A 19,265-nucleotide genomic window follows, 5' to 3' on the forward strand; every position below is an offset into this window, starting at 1 on the left:
CTATCTACAATCTCAAACCAATTTTTTTGTTTTTGTTTTTGCAATGTTACTAATTGTAAAATGTTGTGAAAGTTTTCAGTTTATTCTGTTTATTCTTGTTTCATTTTTGAAAAAACAACAAAAAATGTAAAAAAGTTAGAAAAAAATCACAAAAAAATATATAAAATAACAAAAAAAGAAAAATACCACAGTTCTTCTTAGAACTGTTTACTCTGGTTAAAAAAGAGACATTTCTATGTTGTGTATGAATTGAACAGATAATATCTACATGGGTGTATGAATACTGCTTGGATGAGTAGAAAATTGCTTGGTTAATATCAGGGTAATTAGATGAGTGCTTAGGTACTGAGTACTTGGAAGACTGTAAATATTGCACGAGTGATTGGATGATTGCATGAGTGCATTAGTAGTATGCAGGTAGTTGCATGAGAGTATAGGTAGTGCCTGCTTAATTCGATGTGTACATGGGTAATGTCTGAGTAATTGCATTAGTGCATTGGTAGAGCATAAGTGATTGCATCAGTGCATGGGTAGTGCTTGAGTTATTGCATGAGTGTATGGGTAGTGCATCGGTGATTGGAGACGTGAGAGGAGAGTGAATGGTGAATTTATAAGTGGTTTAGTATTGTCGGAGTGTTTGGATTAGTACATGTTAGTGACTGGGTGACAGGAGCAGTCAACGAGGAGTGACATGGTGATTACTGGACCGCATGGGTACTACCTAGGGAATTGAAGGCGCGAATGAGAAGTGTGTAAGTGGTTAGAGGGCTGCATGGGCAGTGCACATGGATTGCAGCAGTGCATGTGTTAGTGACTGGGTCATTGCATGAGTACATGGGTACTGAGTGGATGGTTAGAGTACTGCAAGGAGAGTATGTGCTGAATTTATAAGTGCTGGGGTTTTGGCGCAATGATTAGATAAAGATATGGGACTGCTGGGTGATTGGAGGAGTGCATAGGTAGTAACAGGGAGATTACTGAACTGTATATGTAGTGCTCAAGGAATTGTAGAAGTGCATGAGTTAGTGCCTGGGTCATGTGGAGAAGTGTGGCTCAGGGGTTAGAGGCGGCAGACCCGGAATCTGAGATCGGTCCTGGACCAGGGTTCAATTCCCCGCCCCGGCGGGTCTTGGGCTAAAAATTCCACGGACTCGATAATTCTCGCCCCGGTGCCTCCTCGACTCACGGGTTCACACTCTGCGACTCTGGGCAACAGCTTGCTTAATCTCCACAACGGCCCCTCGCGGCGGGATGCCTGACTTTCACCTTGTGGATACCCTGCTATCTCACAGGGGAATATCAGGAAGGGTTCCCTAAGCAAGCGCCGGGAAACCCACTGCGGGTAGCTGTGCGCTATATAAGCTCAACAACATTTACATTTACATTGCATGGGTAGTGACTGGATAATTAGACTACTGCAAGGTGACTGCATGGTGAATTTATAAGTGCTCTGGTTGTGGCACAGTGATTGGATAAAGATATCGGACTGGCTGGGTGATTGGAGGGTGCACGGTGAGTGACAGTGTGATTGCTGGAGTGCTTGGTTAGTACCTGAGAAAATGAAGGTGTGAATGAGCAGTGTGTAGGTTGTTAGAGGACTGCATGGATAGTGCACATGTGATTGTAGCACTGCATGTGTTAGTGGCAGGGTCACTGCTTGAGTACGTGGGTAGTGACTGGATGATTAGAGTACTGTAAGGAAAGTGCACAGTGAATTTATAAGTGCTTGGGTTTTGGCGGAGTGATTGGATATGTACATGGTGCTGGATGGGTGATTGGAGGAGTGCATGTGAAGTGACAGGGAGATTGCTGGACTGCATGGGTACTACCTGGGTAATTGGAGGAGTGAATCAATAGTTGGTTACAGGATTACTTACTATCTAGTCAAATAGATAAGTACAACATACCAGAAATAATAATACGTGGTGGTTTACTTTTGTACTACATCTTGACCATTAAATCTAGAAACATCTGACATCATCAAACTATACCTCTCAACAGACTTAAGAAAGAAGACTAATTAACAACACCTTTTATGAGCATTTCTAAAACCACACTTTTAGTATAAATCTTCACCATTGTATCTAAAACTATGTGGCATCATACATTTGCTCAAACTACCAAAAGAAGCATATTTAACAACACCTTATTTCACCATTCTATCTTAAAACATATGGCATCATTTTACGTTACCTTCTGTACAAAATATTAACAGAAACTTAGTTATTAACACCTTATGTGATCATCTTTCAAACAGCACAGTTGTGCTGCTTTTTACCAAACTATCTATAATTATGCAGTATTATTAAACTATACCTTTGTAGAGAGAAGAAAAAATGATGCCTAATAAACTACATCTTATATGAACATCTTTCAAAATACACATTTGTAGTGCATGTTCAACCAACTATTTCAAAATATGAGGCATCATTCAGCTATACCTTTAAACAGACTTAAAAATGTATATATTACTGTACAGACTGTTTTTAAACAAACTTCAAGTACAATAAAATGTATTCCAATATACATCTCTACATGTATTAATATATTTCAAACAGCAGTTTTAGAATAATGTCAAATCTTTATTAAATAAACCTCAAAAATATATAACTCACCTTGCAAATACATCTGTTGAATGAAAAATCTCACACACTCAGACAGGATTTTATTTTATTTTAGACTCTGCAAGGTGAACCCAGTAATGGCAAGGTTCCCTCTCTTTTTCCATATAAATAAGCAACAAATGACATTGCTTCCCAGAGATTTTCAAATTGTAAAACACATGTCCATTGGTAATAGAAAATAACCCTTTTCAACTGACTTCTTCACCCCTACTGCTTAATGGCCGTTTCCATAGCAACATCTCATGCAAGACTCAACTTAACTGACAGGTCGCAAGTTCACCATATTTTCAAGTTCACCACACAATTTTGCAAATGCAAACAGCAGATGTGGTTGGCTTTGCAAAACATTACCTTATGCTTTCTGCTGTATGTTTCAAACATTGTTTACTAACCAATAAGAAACTTGCTTTTTAAACAAAGTAAAATGCACCCTATTTTTGAATGTACAATGTTCTTAAACTGCCAATCAAATCTCTACTGTCTTTAAAACAGAAACTTGTCCATCATTTTAGATATCTGTCATTCTACCAACTGACTACCTCAGCTACAGACACCTTTTCATAACCTACAGTCATCACTTCAAGATGCTTTCAGTGTGGATTCTTTGGCACGATGGGTTTTTTGGTGCAAAAGGTATGCTGAATGGAGAGGTATTGACAAAGACCTAGCTTTGCAAAATGTAGACATTAAATGGATTGGACTGAGAGGATTAAAGTGGCATCAGTTAATGTCTTTGGTTAAAACCTTTCTGTATCTCTAACCCCCTGACCTCATGATTGTGCACTATGGTGGCAATGACCTAGGCACATTGACTGGGGTAGGTCTGGAATTGCTAATGAAGGACACCTTTGCAGAATTGATGTTGCCTTTCCCCCAAACTGCCTTTGTATACTCTAACATATGCCAAAGACAGAAATGGAAGCGGTCCAATCAATTTTATCCCCAGATTGAGAAAGCTAGAAAAAATTTAACTAAAGCTGTTTCAGCTGTCCTCAGAGACAATAGAATGGGGTCCATATATAACAATCTACTTTTTCATTTGGAGCGCATCTACAGGAGTGACGGAGTACACTTCACTGATGAAGGGAACAGAGTGTTTCTCAACAACCTAAAGCTCTCGGCCGCACTTACATGTAGCTGCAAGAAACTCATATTAAACACAAGGGATCTTTTTAGAGTGAGCCAATAACCCGACATATAACCAAGGTTTATATAAAAAAATCTTACATTATTTTTGCTTGGAGTCGTGCACTCAGCGCGGCTTAGAGCCGCACACCCATCGCGTTCACACTAGGTGGCCGTGCTGAGCGCCGCGCACCCCTTGTGTTCACACCAGAGGCTGCGTTGGGAGCCGCGCACCACTCGTGTTCACACCAGGGGGGCGTGCTGGGAGCCGCGCAGCCCCGTGTTCACACGAGGGGGCAACGCTGAGCGCCGTGCTAGGGTCGCAACTCCAATTTTTTTTTATAAAAATCATCCACTTTCATTAATTTACATTCTCCCCGGGGACCCCATTCCCCGGGGCATGACCAAATATACTTTTTTTTTTTTAGGAGGAGGGGGGACTACCACTCCCCTCCCAAAGTCATTTTCCGCACCGGGGCCCCCATCCCCCGGGACTTGGCGTCATGGTTGGGGACTCTGGGGGGAGCCCCAATGCTCCCACGGTCCCGCAAGTTCCCCGGCTCCTGCGGGAGCCAGCATTGCTTTTCCACACGGGGAGCTGCTGTCATGCAGCTCCCACTATGGAAAAGCAATCTGCTTTGGATTTTGGAAGCGAGAGCAGGACACCACAAACTGCAATGCCAGACCGGGGCATGTTTAAGGGCCTACTAAAGTGGGTGGTACAATAAGTGCTGTTCGCCTGCTAGTAGCATTTAATTTACCAGCCATGAATATATGTCATACAACTTAACTAGAGAATTAGAAGTAAATTAAATACGCCAATCACGTGTAAGCCATTTTGGCCATGTTTTAGGGAGTGTGCACAAGCATGTTAGAACTGATTAGCAGATGTAACATGCACAGAGCTCCAAGTCCAACGAAAAATAAATTCAGCTAAGCAGGAGGGGAGAAGGCAAAACGTTTGGGGGAAGACCACCCTAAGGCTGACAGGTCTACCTGTGGCGCACTCTGTTGGGACAAGCCGCAAAGCCTAAAAGAGCAGTAAATAGCTTCTGCTTTCTAATTGATGACATTCTCTCAATGAAGGACCAGGTCAATACTGTGTGTGGGAGTTGTTTTTCGCCTTCTGCAATCTCTTTACAGGATTTTCCACTAGTTCATATTGTGTGGTGCAAGAAAATCATACACACACTCATTATGAGTTGGTTGGATTTTGGCAATGCCTTGTATGTAGGGATGGCTTACTACAGTTTCAATTGTTTACAATCAATTCAAAATATGGTGGCACAACTGATTTGCAATCTTCTCACTGGGAGGGTGTCAGGCAGTCTGAATTCCCTCCATTGGCCATCCTCAAAAGAGCTATTTTCAAGCTGCTATGCCATATGTATCGAGCTGTCTATTCCACAGGGCCTTCAGCTTTAAGAAGCAGAATTTCTTTCTACAAGACAGCGAAAACTCTTAGCTGTATGAGTCAGGCCACTATTCAATGCAGGAGAATTAGGAGGGTACGTGTGGGAGACCCTTTTCTTTATTTTGGGCACTGCCTCTGATATTACATTTCAAAAACAGAAAATGTGGCTGTTTCCTTTCCGAAGCTCTGTGTATGTGGTATAATGAGGAGATTTAGGGTCAGGACTGTTGTTTAGTACTGGGATATCCCTTCAGGGATGAATTTGTGCTCTATAAATACAAAAATAAAATACTGATAGATACTGACAGAAAAATGTCTATCCCTTTATTACCAGATTTCCTGGCTAAGACCTGGGGGCCACCTTTGGAATCCTGATGCCTGTTATGGAACTCTGCAATGTGTTCCTCTCTGGTTCATTCTGAGTTCATTTGCAATGAAGGAATGCAACACTATTTGCAATGAAGGAATGCAACACTATTTAGATTACTGATAGCACAGAGTAGATGTAATAATGATCACCTCTAAGTTGATCTGCTTGACTCCCCTCTATTGCCTTTCACCTCCCCTTTTGTATACACGGAGGTTTGCCTTTAAAATTAGTCTAGCATGTAATCTCAAATAAGAAACCTGTCAAAAGTTTTTTTTCGAATCATCAGTGGCTTCCCATGAAAAACCCATGTCCCATGATGACATGGTATTAACATGTTAGGTGTGCATGTCAGCCAATGGCAGATACCAGCACTGCCTCCCCAGTGCGTCTGTCTACCACTGGCCGATGCTGGGAAGGGATATAAAGGATAGACTCCTTTGTTACTACCTCCTGTCACTGAGGAAGAGCTTCCTAAGCAGCTGGAGTCTTTTTTTTCATACTGTGATGATGATCAGCGTGCAGGGTGCACTGACATCTTTACAGTAAAGTGAAAGTAAATAGAGACGATGTGCTAAAACATAGGGGGTGGGGGCTGCCACCCTAAAAAAGTGGCAACAGTTTTTCAGCACCCCATGTAGCAACAGGTGGGTGATGATCCCAATCAGCCACCCATGGGGGGGGAGTAGCCCACTAAAATCCCACTAGACACAAAAGAAATCAAAAATATGTATTCATATATGATGAGGGCAACACACCATGCACATGACTATGTCACTCTCCCAAAAACAAGGCAGACAGCCTTTCTGCCACCTAGGAGTAGATAGGTTGATTACCCCCAATCTGCCCCACAGGGGTGCAGAAAGCACACTAGACATCAGTGACGTTTTTCAAAAAATGTATAGGGGTGGGGCTGCCCACTATGGGAATGACTATGCCCCCACCTGAAGGTAATGTGTTGACAGTCTGTCTCACCAGAGTGAGCAGATGGGGTGATTACCCGCAATCTGCCCTCCAGGGTTGGCAGAAAGCCCACTAGGCACCAGGGATTTTTCTTTCTAAAAATCTATGGGGATGGGGGCTGTCCACTATTGGCATGGCCTTTGCCTCATAAACAAGTCAGACAGTCTTTCTCCCCATGGGGTAGATAAGTAACCCCTATGTGCCACCCCAGTGGACAAATAGCCCGCTAGACACTAGGCCATTCCCCCAACCCAAATAATGTGGGCAGTCTCTCTGACCCCCTCAGGGTGGATGGGGGCACAAATCTAACTTGACACCAGTGACAGAATTGATGCAGTATTTATTTTCGAGGGAACGCCCCATCCCCTGGCATGTGCCTGTGTTCCCCCCACCTCCAATTCTAATTGACCTTCTGCCTTCCCAGGTGGTGAATAGAGGTACTCACCCCAAATCTGCCCCTTATAGTGGCAGAAAGCCCACTAGACGTCAGGGACTAAATTCATGCAATATTTTTTACTGGGAGCTGACCCTGGGCATGGACCCATGCCCTCCCACATCCTGGAGGTCAATGGACTTCTGCCTCCCTTGGGGGTGGACAGGGGTATTCACCCCCAGTATATGCCCCCCCTCAGGGGAGCAGAAAGCCACTAGACACAAGGAATTTCAAAATGGTGACCCTGACATCAAGACATAACCCTGTCTTAGTTGAGGCAATGCTATCTTTCTGCCCCACCCGGAGCAGATAGGAGAGTTGTTCCCTATTGTGAAGGTTGCCCCAAATATACCCTCTGGGGGGGGGGGAGCCCACTAGTCTCCAGGGATTTTACATTTGAAGCAAAAGAAATTCGTGCTGGCGGCCCTCTGTGACCCCAAAGGAGACAAGCCAGAATTTTGGCCTCACCTGATAACAAAGAGGGAGTTTGGCCGTAATTTGCACCCGGGACCAGAAATCCTTCTAGATGAAAGAACTATTTTTTTAATATAAAACAATGGACTGGTTCTGGCCCATCCTGACATCAGTCCCTAAAGCTGCAACAGTCTGCTTCCCTGCAGAATAAAAACATCCCATCTCAATGGCAAACAAAAGTACATTTGATTCTTGTGGATGCTGTTTTTTCATATGGGACAGGAGTGTGAAGCTAAATCCCAATATCGTCCCACTTGCTATGGTAAATGGCTGTACATTTTGGGCATGGGTAGGTCACCACCTGGAGAAAACTACTAGTCCCAGATATTTTAGAGAGCTAGACATTGAGGTGAGCCCAGGAAGGTCTGCCATGAATGGATCCAATTATATTTTCTCACCCACAATGCCATGCAAACCTCAAACTTTGTCGACAATAACACATTTTTCCTGCATTTATGTGATGTAATTATCAAGAATTCACAATGATCCACAAAATTTCTACCACTCAGTGTTTCCCCTTGTTTCCCGATAAAATGCTACCCCACTTGTGTGCACTAGTAAGCATGACAGGAACTGATCAAATCAGGGTCAATGAAAGTTCCACAGTGGAACTCCTATTGACCTTGGCTTGATCCGTTCCTGCCGCGAGCACTAGGTCCAGTCACACAGGTGGACCAGCCTTTTTATCAGGACAAATGGGGGATTTCTGGGTAGTAGGAATGCTGTGTATTCCTCCTGATTCCAGACGTTTACATCACAGAAATTTAAGGAAAATGCGTGGTTTTAGCCAACTTTTTATTTGCGCATGGCATTGTGGGTAAGAAAACATTGTGTGATTCATGCAAGGCACACCACTGTGGAATCGTCTGGGTGTCCACTTTTCATAAATGTCTGTGTTGATAGGTTTTGAAACCAAGGAACAGCAAGGGTTTGGCTAAAGTGCAGCAAGGCCACGCCACTATGATAATCAACAAAACAAGATCCCAGTACTGCACAGTAATTTCTTAGATTCTGCAAGATAATTAATAAAACATTTATCCTGTAGAGACGACTATTTCAGTCCTGAATAAATCTTCAAAACAAATTTTCTTTCATAACTCAATTTTAAATTGTCACAATTTTTTAAAAATTCTATCAGTGAAAACACCAAAACCAAATTTCGTGGGAAATCCCTATTTATAAGTTCTAAAGGGAACTGTCTGGAAAGCTTTATAAAGAATATATGTAAGAAAAGAGAAAGGAGAAAGAATCACATTCACACTCTAAAAAGACACTATATATACAACACAATTATTCTGTGTGACAGTCATACTACACCCACTCATTCATCTAAACACATCTCATATACATAAAGAAAGTCCCACACCCGAGAAATGTTGTTTGTCCTATTTATGGTGCGGTACTAGTACTAATTATTTACTTAAGGACTGGTTTAGTCAATAACACAGGCCAACTATCGTCATTAACAATTTCAAAGATTATTCAACTAAATGAACAAACAGATTGGCCTAACAGAAACAAAATGTCAACGCGTTTCGAATACCCCTCACTGATAGGTTTTTAAAGTCATTTGTGTGATCAAATTAATCTACAGAGAGCCTGAGTTACATACATATGGCATAGGAAGTGCAGCTAATGAGGGACTTCTGCAACAAGGACTTGCTGGAAGAGGATGTTTCCTTTACAGCAATGCAATGGGGGAGAGTTCCAGAGGGTTAGACCTTTTTGGTGCAATGCTTTTCCTCCAAACGGTTTCAGTTTTTTCAGTTTGAGGAGATAAGATGTTGGGATGCCTAGCTTAAGTTTTTGGTTATGCAGTGCAGAGCAAAAAGTTTAGAAAGGTAGACTGGTGCTGAGCTGTGTGCATCTTTGTGAGCCAATCACAGGGCTGAAACTCAGTCATTGTTTAATGGGCAGCCAGTTGAGGGATTTTTGAGCAGGAATGATTTGATCATAGCCTTTCAGTTTCTAGCTAGGGTGGAGAACATAGTTTTCAGATCTTGGTAATTTGGTAAAAGGTTTCGAATGAGAAGTTGATGTAGACTTAACTCAGTTACAATAATTATAACACAATTTCGGAGACAGAATTACATACAGTGCTCAAGCATGAAACATGTGTCTACTCCCATTATTTGTGCCCTCTCTGCACTTTAGTATTGCATAAGGAGCGGCAGATGCTTGTGCCACCCCTTATGTAAAACAGGCAGCACGGGTTCCCTCAGACTCATCATCATTGGCATACTAAGTGAAAGCACAGGCTCGAGCAGAGACTTCTTATTTTATGCCATTCTGCTGGCTAGACGAGAATTATGCAAGAGATGGGCTGAGGCCATACCCCCCACGCATTCCTCTTTGTATAAAACCTCTAGAACTGATTTGGTCCGATTGGAAAATATTAGGAAGAAAGCCATTTGGGACTGCCTGATGAATTGGTCTTCTGGGTAAACAGCAACGACTTTTGTGTTCATAAGATCATCCTCATAATCTTTGAACCTATGATTAAGCCTCACAGGAAGCTCTCAGACTGTGCTGCTTCTTTTTGGTCCCCAGGTTCGATTTTGAAAGGGCTCACAGCAACAGTCGTCGGTTTCAAGTATTCAGAAGAGAGCACGACCACCCTCTCCTCGACAACGAGAGGTCAGCAACAGGAAGGGGGTTTGTCTGCCACTAGTAGGCGTGCGACAGAGATGCGGGGTCTGTACCTCGCAGGCCTACATCTAATAACTGAGTAATAGTGGCGGCCTCCCAGTTTCCTACTTGTCTGGGGTTGGAGGTGAATGAGGAAAAAAAAATAATACAGGCAGCACCAGTGCACACATAAAGCTGGTGCTACCTTAAGAGGGTGTAACCTCAACGCAAGGCAGAATGCTCCATGAAAATAGGGGAAACACTACCTCAGAGCACTTGTCCTCTTATGAACTTGGATACAGGATAGGGGTGGGCGATACTCGTAGAGTTTCACTTCGTGGAATTCCACATAATTACATGAAAACTCCACGAGATTCCGCAGAGTTCCACAAATAGGTGGAAATCGTCATGTCGTGCTTCTTGAACTGATTTTTAGCACTAGTAGCTTGTTCCCCGTTAAAAAAATCAGCACAAACAGCACCATGCATCACACCAGAAGGCCCTGCATCTGAAGTTGGGGATTGCTGCTGCTCAAGTTGATTTTCTAATTTAGCTGCAAATTTCTCACCGTGAATGGCTGTGACCGCATGCAAAAGCCTGCGTTGGGAAAATCTCGCCGGGTGCCATCCTACTGCCGAAAATTGTGCTAGAGGGCACAAAATTCTCGCTTGTGCTTGCCAACTTACAGTTGTCAAGCCACACATGAGAAAAACTCTGGCACGCACTGGTGATGTAATTTGGCCAAAACTCTGAATTATTTGCATAACGCAGAGTGGCCAAAACTCTGCTAATTCCGCCGGTGAAGCAGAATTTGTTGTCCACCCCTAGTGAAGATGCAATAAGACTGACCGATGGTGCAATAATTGTGCACCACAAAAAAAGTCACTATGCTCCTAGAGGGCAAACCACTGAAGAGGGAAACAGGTCGCACAGGAAGAAGGTCTCACACACCCCACAGACATCTCCCTTTAGTCGGGTGCAGTCACTCAAAGCACACACTCTCAGGAACATCTTTTTTCCCATTTGAAGTGCAGGTAGGTGCTGCCTGATTGGTGAAAGACGAAGTAGCTGCTACAATCAGCCACTCCATCCATCACTAATGCACTGCCTCTAGGGCAGCCGTAAGTTTGCAGCATATTATAAGTAATAGGACACACTCTGACTGTTTGCAATACGATAACAGGAGCCTATTGCTTGCTATGTTGTGGCTAATGGGCCACAATGTAAATGTACTTGTTTCTTGTTAATCTCCCTGCTCGAAAGTCCCTATTGTCATAAGGGCTAATGGTCTCTAAACCAGCGTCTGCACATGGTGACCATTGTGACTCACACAAATTAATTGTTGATTTTTGTTAATTAGCCCAAAGTCTTTCTGTGCAATATAATTAAACAATAGTTTGTGAAGGATCAAATATTCCTTGGGAAATCATTTAGTGAATCCTCTTTTTTTTGCCTTGCAGTTTACTTGTGAAATCATGCTACTTTCACCCAATGATGAACCACTGTGATCAAAAAATCGGTTAAATGCGTATTTTTGGGAAATAAGCATATTGTCCCTTTCCAGCATCTTTTACTTATCAGCCCTTCCCTTGTACTAAAGCGCCTTGTCTCAGCTGCTGACATTTTTATGTTGCAACTTTCTTCAGAATTGAAAACCAGCATTAACATCTGTGACTTTTACTGCAGCTTGATAGCTCTCGGGTATGAAAAGCAGTCAATATTTTAGCTCGATTGGCTCCTTAGCTAGTTAAGGGCGGATTACACACCAGAATACAAAAAAAAGTAATTGCTCAACCACTTTGTAAACAAAACAATTACCCTAAAAAGACGCCATTGCCTCAGTTTAATTTTCCATTAGCAGGGATACAGGACGACAATGCGCATGATTTGCAAAAGCGAAGCAGCAGTTATCCGAAAAAATGCAAATTTGCAAAAGGGAAAAACAGAGCATCGCCCTGGTTCCGGCGTACATTCCTCATTTACCCCCTAGTATCTTCCGAATAATTTAGCTCGCTTCCCCGCCACAGATGAAAGGCCTTTGACAAGGGAGAGGAAAACTTTGCTTTCCAAAAATAAGGTGCTTTTATTCGCCGCCGCGTTGCTGTGTCAACTTGAGTTCTAATTTACGCAGTTCCTGGCACAGAAACAGAAGTGCTGTTCTGAGGGCATTTAGAAATAGATTAGGACATGTACTAAACACCGAGACTTGAAATGACTGGCACCAGCGTTTGGCAGATTTCAGGTGTTAGCAAGGGTTGCCATTCTCCATCACCCGTAATGGGGACTGGCAGGGCTGCCTATGTGGACAGGGCTACTTCTGACAGAGGAGAGTAAAAATAATATATTCCCTCTGCTGTCTGGAATGCAAAGCAGGGCAGGAATATACTTCACTCCGTGTGTCTCGCTCTTGAGAAATTGCAAGAGCCGGTGGGCTTGTTCATTTGTCAGGGTGCCACATACATGATTGCAAGGAAGCCGGAAATGCGCATCTCTGGGAACATTACGACACCCCCTCGCCCTTCATAACTTGCGCTGAAACAACAAGAGAGGTAAATCACTGTGAACATTATATCAAGATTGTGTTCTCTCTTTTACCAGCAAGCCCCACAAGGACAATGTCAGCGTCCTTCCTGTCAGACGAGCGAGCGCTGCCGTGCGACAACTGAGCAAAACCAGCTCACGAGTACGACAGGTCAGGGGGAAGGTGCTTCCTGCCGCCTGGCGTCCTGAGCTGAATTCCAATGCGGTACTGCAGTGACTCATAAATCCGTGTTCTACTTCTGTAGGGGGATAAAAGATGGAAAACAAGGGAAGGCAGATGGTGATTTGCTTTGGCTCGCAGAAAGTAAGGGTGTCTGATTGGACACTGGCTTGTCTTGCAGCTATTTTTGGAAATAGAATGTTCTGGTGCAGTGTTATTTAATTTGCTTTAGTTTCTGAAACGTGTCATTCTCCACAATGAAAAATCTCACAAATTAAAGTGTTGGAGATGATACAGCGGATAACAGTTGTAGAGCCTGCATTTAATCGGGGCCCCTCGATTCTGGATGCCTTTTGAATTTACCAAACTTTGCAGACAATCTAGAATGTACTAAATAGTTTTCAGATTTTAACAAAGAAATGGAGCTCTGTGTGTTTGCCACAGTTTGCAAAATTTAACTTGTCAACTTTAGTAGTTGGTTGCTGTAATCCGACATTTATAGATGTGACTATTCTTTAACAGTAAATATTTGAATTGAAGCACAGGGAAAGGGCAGTGGAACAACACACAGACAACTTGAAAAAACAGAAAGAAAAAAATGATTCATTCTTTCTTCATTTTTTTTTTATTTCTCTGTTCACACAAGATTATCGCAGACACTGGGCTCGATTACAAAGATATATTCACGTGTGTACATCTTCTCCTCAGCCCTGCCAAGTGCCACGCATCTTGCATTAGAATAACGCATTTCCGGTAATTTTACAGCATTACAGTAGTGCCTGAGATTGTCACACAAAAGACCCGTGTCCTGAAGTGCGATAGTTTCAGTTTCTCGCAATGCTGGGACGGACGGCATAAAAGTTGAGCTCCGAGTGCTGTTTTTCAAAGGCCACAAGATGGCTAGTGTACAACAGGAGGCATACAATTCTCAATAAATTAAGACGCGGAAATATCCTGCTATCACAGTAAGCCAAATGAACTTCAGAGATTTGAAGACCAAAACACAAAACCAGACACTTGCATAAATAATACAAAAAATCCCTCCCTGCTCAAGCTATAGTATCACACAGATATGGATGTCCAGCCACAAAACGAAGTGTGGGTGACATAATGTTTGTGAGAAGGTGTTACTCATAGTCTTTGAATGTCACTCATAATTACACTGAAATGTCACACATAAACAACCTGAAACCTGGACAGCCATGACTCCTACACTTAGGTGTAACAATCCATTTATTTATTATTCCCCTTTTCTGAGTGGAGATTTAATCATAGGTGCTGACTTACATGTCTATTAGTAACGTTTTACTTATTCGTGGAGATCTCTATCTCCAGGGCAGTGGTTACTAGTAGGAGACTGGAGAAATTACATAAAGATTTTTTTTTTTTAAATATGCTTAAATCTTTTAAAGGAAAATATAAATGTAAAATAATAATTGTAAAGTGGAATTATTCAAATATGGTAAGAAAACAATATTGCCTCAAAACAAGTTTCTGTTAAATTATAAAATAACTAAAATATTTCAATTTAACTCGTAGTATGTTTGTTAACAATACTTTAAAAAATATTTAACATTTTCAACTTTGTTTTAGTTATACTTTAATAATATAATTACTCTCCCTTAATAACAATGTTTCATTTGTTTAATTTGGAGCAACTGTGGTTAAAGCTCATGTATTTAAGTAATTGAAATTTTTTTGGTTTTTAAGAAAATAAGTTAGAATGTAATTTTTTAAAGTAAGTGCATGATAACATTTAAAATATCAATAAATATGCTCAATTATGTACCACTAAAATATTACAAATATATGATTTATATTTATGATTCATTTTATTATTTGCCATTAATTCATACATGGTGTTAGTTTAATTTCCTGCCTTCATTATTTTATGTAGGCGTTTGTTCCAGTACCAGGGAATGGCTGTGTGGAGCTTGCCTTACTCAATATCTTAGCTGGATAATGCTTAAGCCTGTTTTGACACTATTAGGGTTCTAACTGCAGAGGCTCTTTGTGAATCACGCCCACAGTGAGGATGAAATCTACTGTTAGGTTTTGCAGAAGTAGTTTCCCTGGACAGTAGTGGAGGCAACATTTTGGCTCTTCTGGATATGAGAGAGTGCAAGTGAATGGACCTTCTGGATAGCACCAAAATTGGCTTGATGTATGTCAACGATCTTCATCTTTTATTGGTGATAAAACATTGAATAGATGGCTTGATGGACTGTGATAATTGTAAAAGACTGTTAAATAGAGTTTTCTGTGTAAATGGGGTTATGTGGCAGATCTTTTTGGTGATGTATATTCAAGGTAATATGAATGATCTTTTAAGTCGAATGAATATGTAACTACTCTACATACTGTAGATATTTTTCAGTACCTGCTTTTGATGATCTGATCTAATTGAGATAAGGACAAGGGATTTCTGCCATTTATGGCATTCTGGCTTATTCATATCTAGGTATGTGCTGGCTTGACAGTATAGTAATGTTGCAAGATAGCAAAGAAATGGTGTAAGGATTTCTGTTCCCCACATATTAGAGTTCCAACATATAGATTGACTCTCAGTTGGTATTGCCCATGATTGGGGGTCTGGTTGAAAGCTACTGTAGCAGGTATTTAACATCATACACTACATACTAGAAACAAAAGAGTTACATTGTTTAGTATCTGTGCTGATGTGCCGACATACAATTACGAGATATGATGGAGTTTTATGTAAACAGGTGAATACAATAACACCCCTTTTCCCAAGATGGCCACCCACGGTTAGGTGTCTAGTGTCTCTAGGGAAAGTAGTGAAGATACTCGGCAGCGTTTGCGGCATCTTCCCTCGTATCTGCACTTAGTGAATAGCGGCATAGCACTTAGTTGATGTCTTTACTGATCAAGGGGAGTTTCCCTTGGAATGTATTCTTTTCAGGTGGACAGCAGGTGGTTGTTTTAACTCATGTGGCATAGTTCTACTTATCATGATTAGGATTAAGTTGTTTGCACAAATTCAAGAGATTTTTTCAGTACGCTCTGGCACTATGGATTTTAGCCACGAGTACTGTGTGAGGAACTGAGCAAGTAAGATGTTAACGTTTTGACATTGGTCAATTGGTATTGCATGATAGCACACAACAATGGAAAATGGTTACTATAGTGAATATGTCACCATAGTAAGCACCTTTTATTTCCAGAGTAGGTGTAAACTTTTATCACCTCTCGAAGGGTCTAGTTGGATATTACTCACCATGCGAGGATGGTCCTATAGCATGGATGTGTGAGCGCATGTTTCTTTAGTTATGCAGTGAAATCAATTTCGTGTGCAGGCACATTGGTGGCACACTCTTGTGGTGGTTAATCACCCTAGTTAACGTTGTTTCGGATGGTGTCAAACAGGAGTTTAGTAATAATAGGTTAAATTTGATTTTAGCCTAAATGTTGGGAGATACAGGTTTGGACACTTGCTTTCTTATTGTACTACTAATTAAGGTCGTGAGTGGCCTACAGAATTACACTGTTGAGAAAGTTAATAGGATTGAGCAGTGGGACTTAGGATTGATCTGATTTCTGTCTCCTTCATATGCAGGTGGGGTAGTCCTGAAGAGACCCTAGCAAACAGACAGGGTCAAAACATCGACAAAACCTCCCTTTTTGTTCAAAGTTTGAGAGCATATAAAGGGGCTGTGTATGAGTTCACACTACCCTGATATGAACTGCTTTAAACGTGGTATACAACCGCTGGGACTTGTACAGAGTCTTATGTTATTTGTTGGAAATATTTTCACAGTCTGAGCACTGCATTGTCTGCACTACGGTCCTTTTTGTAACAAACTATTGCATATAAATTGGTAATTGTAAAAATGTAGTTCTGATGGAATCCAAAGTTGTCCTGTGCTTCTTCTCTAAACATATGAAATCATTTTAATGAAACAGAAAGGAATTAGAATTTGGATCCCTTAAAGGTGCTCATGTGATTTCCATATTTGAATGAGTCCCACGGGGGCAGTTGTTCTAATAATACATGCTCACCCTGCTGGTCCACATGGGCAGATTGGGTTGTCCTTGTTACATATACACTGATTTCCAATTAGAGCAAATATTTATTTGAAGAGGAACAGAGTAGTTCTGATGTAGGGCACAAAATCAGAGGAGAGAGAATCAACCTAATATTTTCCACATTGGAAAATATTAGGATTTTCTTAAGAAGCCCTCACTCACCACCCTGGGTGGTGACATGCTTCATCATCGGGCCCACCAGGAGAAGCTGAGTGCCTCCCTGGTGTGCTACAACGCCAGAATACTGTGGAGCTGGTTTCTTTGTGACAGTGGTGTGAAAAGAATGTGGATTAAAAATGTCAAGAAGCTGTACCACACAAAACATGTTATTCAATGGTCAGCCTGACATGGTTAAAATTATGTGTTTTGGGAAATCTATCAAATAATGTTTTGAATGTTTCCACTTAAGGTGGGGTCGACATGTTTCTGCCCGTTTATGTGTAGTTTTACTGGGCTTTCTTCAGGACCGTTTGTAATGTACCTCGGCGGTGTGGGCGCGCTAAGGCCCACCCTTACCAGAGGACGTGAAAGTTAAAATCAAGTGTAAAAATTAACAAGTGCAGAAAACAAACCAACAAGTTGTGGGATTTGCCTCAGTTTGGAGGAACCTGTATAGTTTGTAAATTAAAAGATCTACACCCCATAGGTCTCGGGAGGGGGGTGGAGGCGACAATGGCACACGGCCCGCAACGCCTTGCACCCGCTCGGCACCTAGCGTCTCCTGCAACCGGACCACGAGGTCCGGTTTTAGAAGACAGTAGGTGCCAAGCCTTAGGTGGGGGCCTTACTTGCAGACTTGCTGTGTTGCTGAGGGCCGGGCTTTGCTCCGCTCTACCTCCTTGGCCGGGCTTGGCCCTGCCGAGCCCCTGCACCCCTGTGTTGGTACCTGTGGGCCGGGCATTGCTCCGCTTGTTCTCTGGCCGGGCTTGGCTCCGCCGGGCCCCCTCAAACTACATTACCCAGCAGCCCCATCGCGGCAAGGACGCCGCTGATGCAAATCGGAAGCGCCAGGAGGCGCATAAAGGCTCCCTTGGTGCCGAGGCCGGGGGGGGCCTTACTTACAGACTTGCTGTGTTGCTGAGGGCCGGGCTTTGCTCCACTCTACCTCCTTGGCCGGGCTTGGCTCAGCCGAGCCCCTGCACCCTTGTGTTGGTACCTGTGGGCCGGGCATTGCTCCGCTTGTTCTCTGGCCGGGCTTGGCTCCGCCGGGCCCCCTCAAACTACATTTCCCAGCAGCCCCATCGCGGCAAGGACGCCGCTGACGCAAATCGGAAGCACCAGGAGGCGCATAAAGGCTCCCTTGGTACCGAGGCCGGGGGGGGGCCTTACTTGCAGACTTGCTGTGTTGCTGAGGGCCGGGCTTTGCTCCGCTCTACCTCCTTGGCCGGGCTTGGCTCCGCCGAGCCCCTGCACCCCTGTGTTGGTACCTGTGGACCGGGCATTGCTCCGCTTGTTCCTTGGCCGGGCTTGGCTCCGCCGGGCCCCCTCAAACTACATTTCCCAGCAGCCCCATCGCGGCAAGGACGCCGCTGATGCAAATCGGAAGCGCCAGGAGGCGCATAAAGGCTCCCTTGGTCCCTCGTCCCGAGGGACGTGCGCGGGACGCGCCGGACGAAGCCCGGACAAAGGGCGGACAGTCTGTGACAGTCCGGGACAGGACGCAACTGGGCTGGGCCAGGGACCCTGATTCTTATTTGCTGGTGGACTTCCGTGATCCTTACACAGTGAGACATTAACCTATTTAAATCCTTCTCAAGTATTTGTACTAGGTGTCTTGTTCTATCCTGTGTACTCTGGTAACGTTTTTAGGTTTCGTAACCTGGCGAGGGGCGAAGCCACTCCCAGATCGAAATCTGTTGTTTCTAATAGTGAGGTTAGGACAGCCTCTGTTTCCAATTGGCTAGCTCCATAAATGGAGGCTAGCCATTGGGAGGCAGAGGCTGTCAATCGCGTTTTCTCTCGAAAACGCGATTCGGGGGCGTTTCTCGGGCTTTTTTTAAGCCCCGCCCCTTTGTCCCGGGCCGCGCTGCCATTGGCTGCCGGCCCGGGACACCCCCGTGACGTCATTTCCCGGGCCGCGCTCTGATTGGCTGGCCGGCCCGGGACCTGACTTGTTATCTAGTGTTGCGACTGTCTGGGAATAATACGGAACTTCAATTTAGAAACGTGGGTCGGACTTAACAATTAACGAAACCTACTTTATTACAAACCACTGAACTCGTAATAAAACATTTTAATTTTAAGAAATAAGAGGATTATATGTAAATTAAATTTATAAAAAATATTTTACTTTCACCTTTTACGGATTTACTTTGTGTTGACAAGCCAGGGATAAGCCATCTACTTCACAGTGTATACTTTGTATACCGAGTTGATTATGCGAATCTGCGTTCAATAAGAAAGTAGTCATTTCTAAGATGACTGCTTCATTCTTCTATGGTTGCCGCGCGGCTTTACAGGTTATGATTTCTAACCCAGTCCTTCTTTTG

At 43.0% G+C, this 19,265-nt stretch overlaps 1 protein-coding gene across 2 annotated transcripts in view; it reads left to right on the top strand.

The window, feature by feature from the left end:
* Positions 1-19,265, top strand: part of CDH12 (cadherin 12) — a 1,332,533-nt gene that overhangs the window by 729,373 nt on the left and 583,895 nt on the right. Inside the window, exon 1 of one of the 2 annotated variants that reach the window (XM_078687752.1) lies at positions 12,448-12,577. The exons of the other annotated variant lie outside the window; for it this stretch is intronic. The gene's annotated coding sequence lies outside the window, so the exon portion shown is untranslated. Of the gene's footprint in view, positions 1-12,447; positions 12,578-19,265 lie in introns of those variants that run through there. 2 annotated transcript variants of the gene reach the window in all.

The sequence above is a fragment of the Lissotriton helveticus genome, chromosome 4_1 (assembly GCF_964261635.1).
Source record: "Lissotriton helveticus chromosome 4_1, aLisHel1.1, whole genome shotgun sequence".
In the NCBI taxonomy this organism is placed as follows: domain Eukaryota; kingdom Metazoa; phylum Chordata; class Amphibia; order Caudata; family Salamandridae; genus Lissotriton; species Lissotriton helveticus.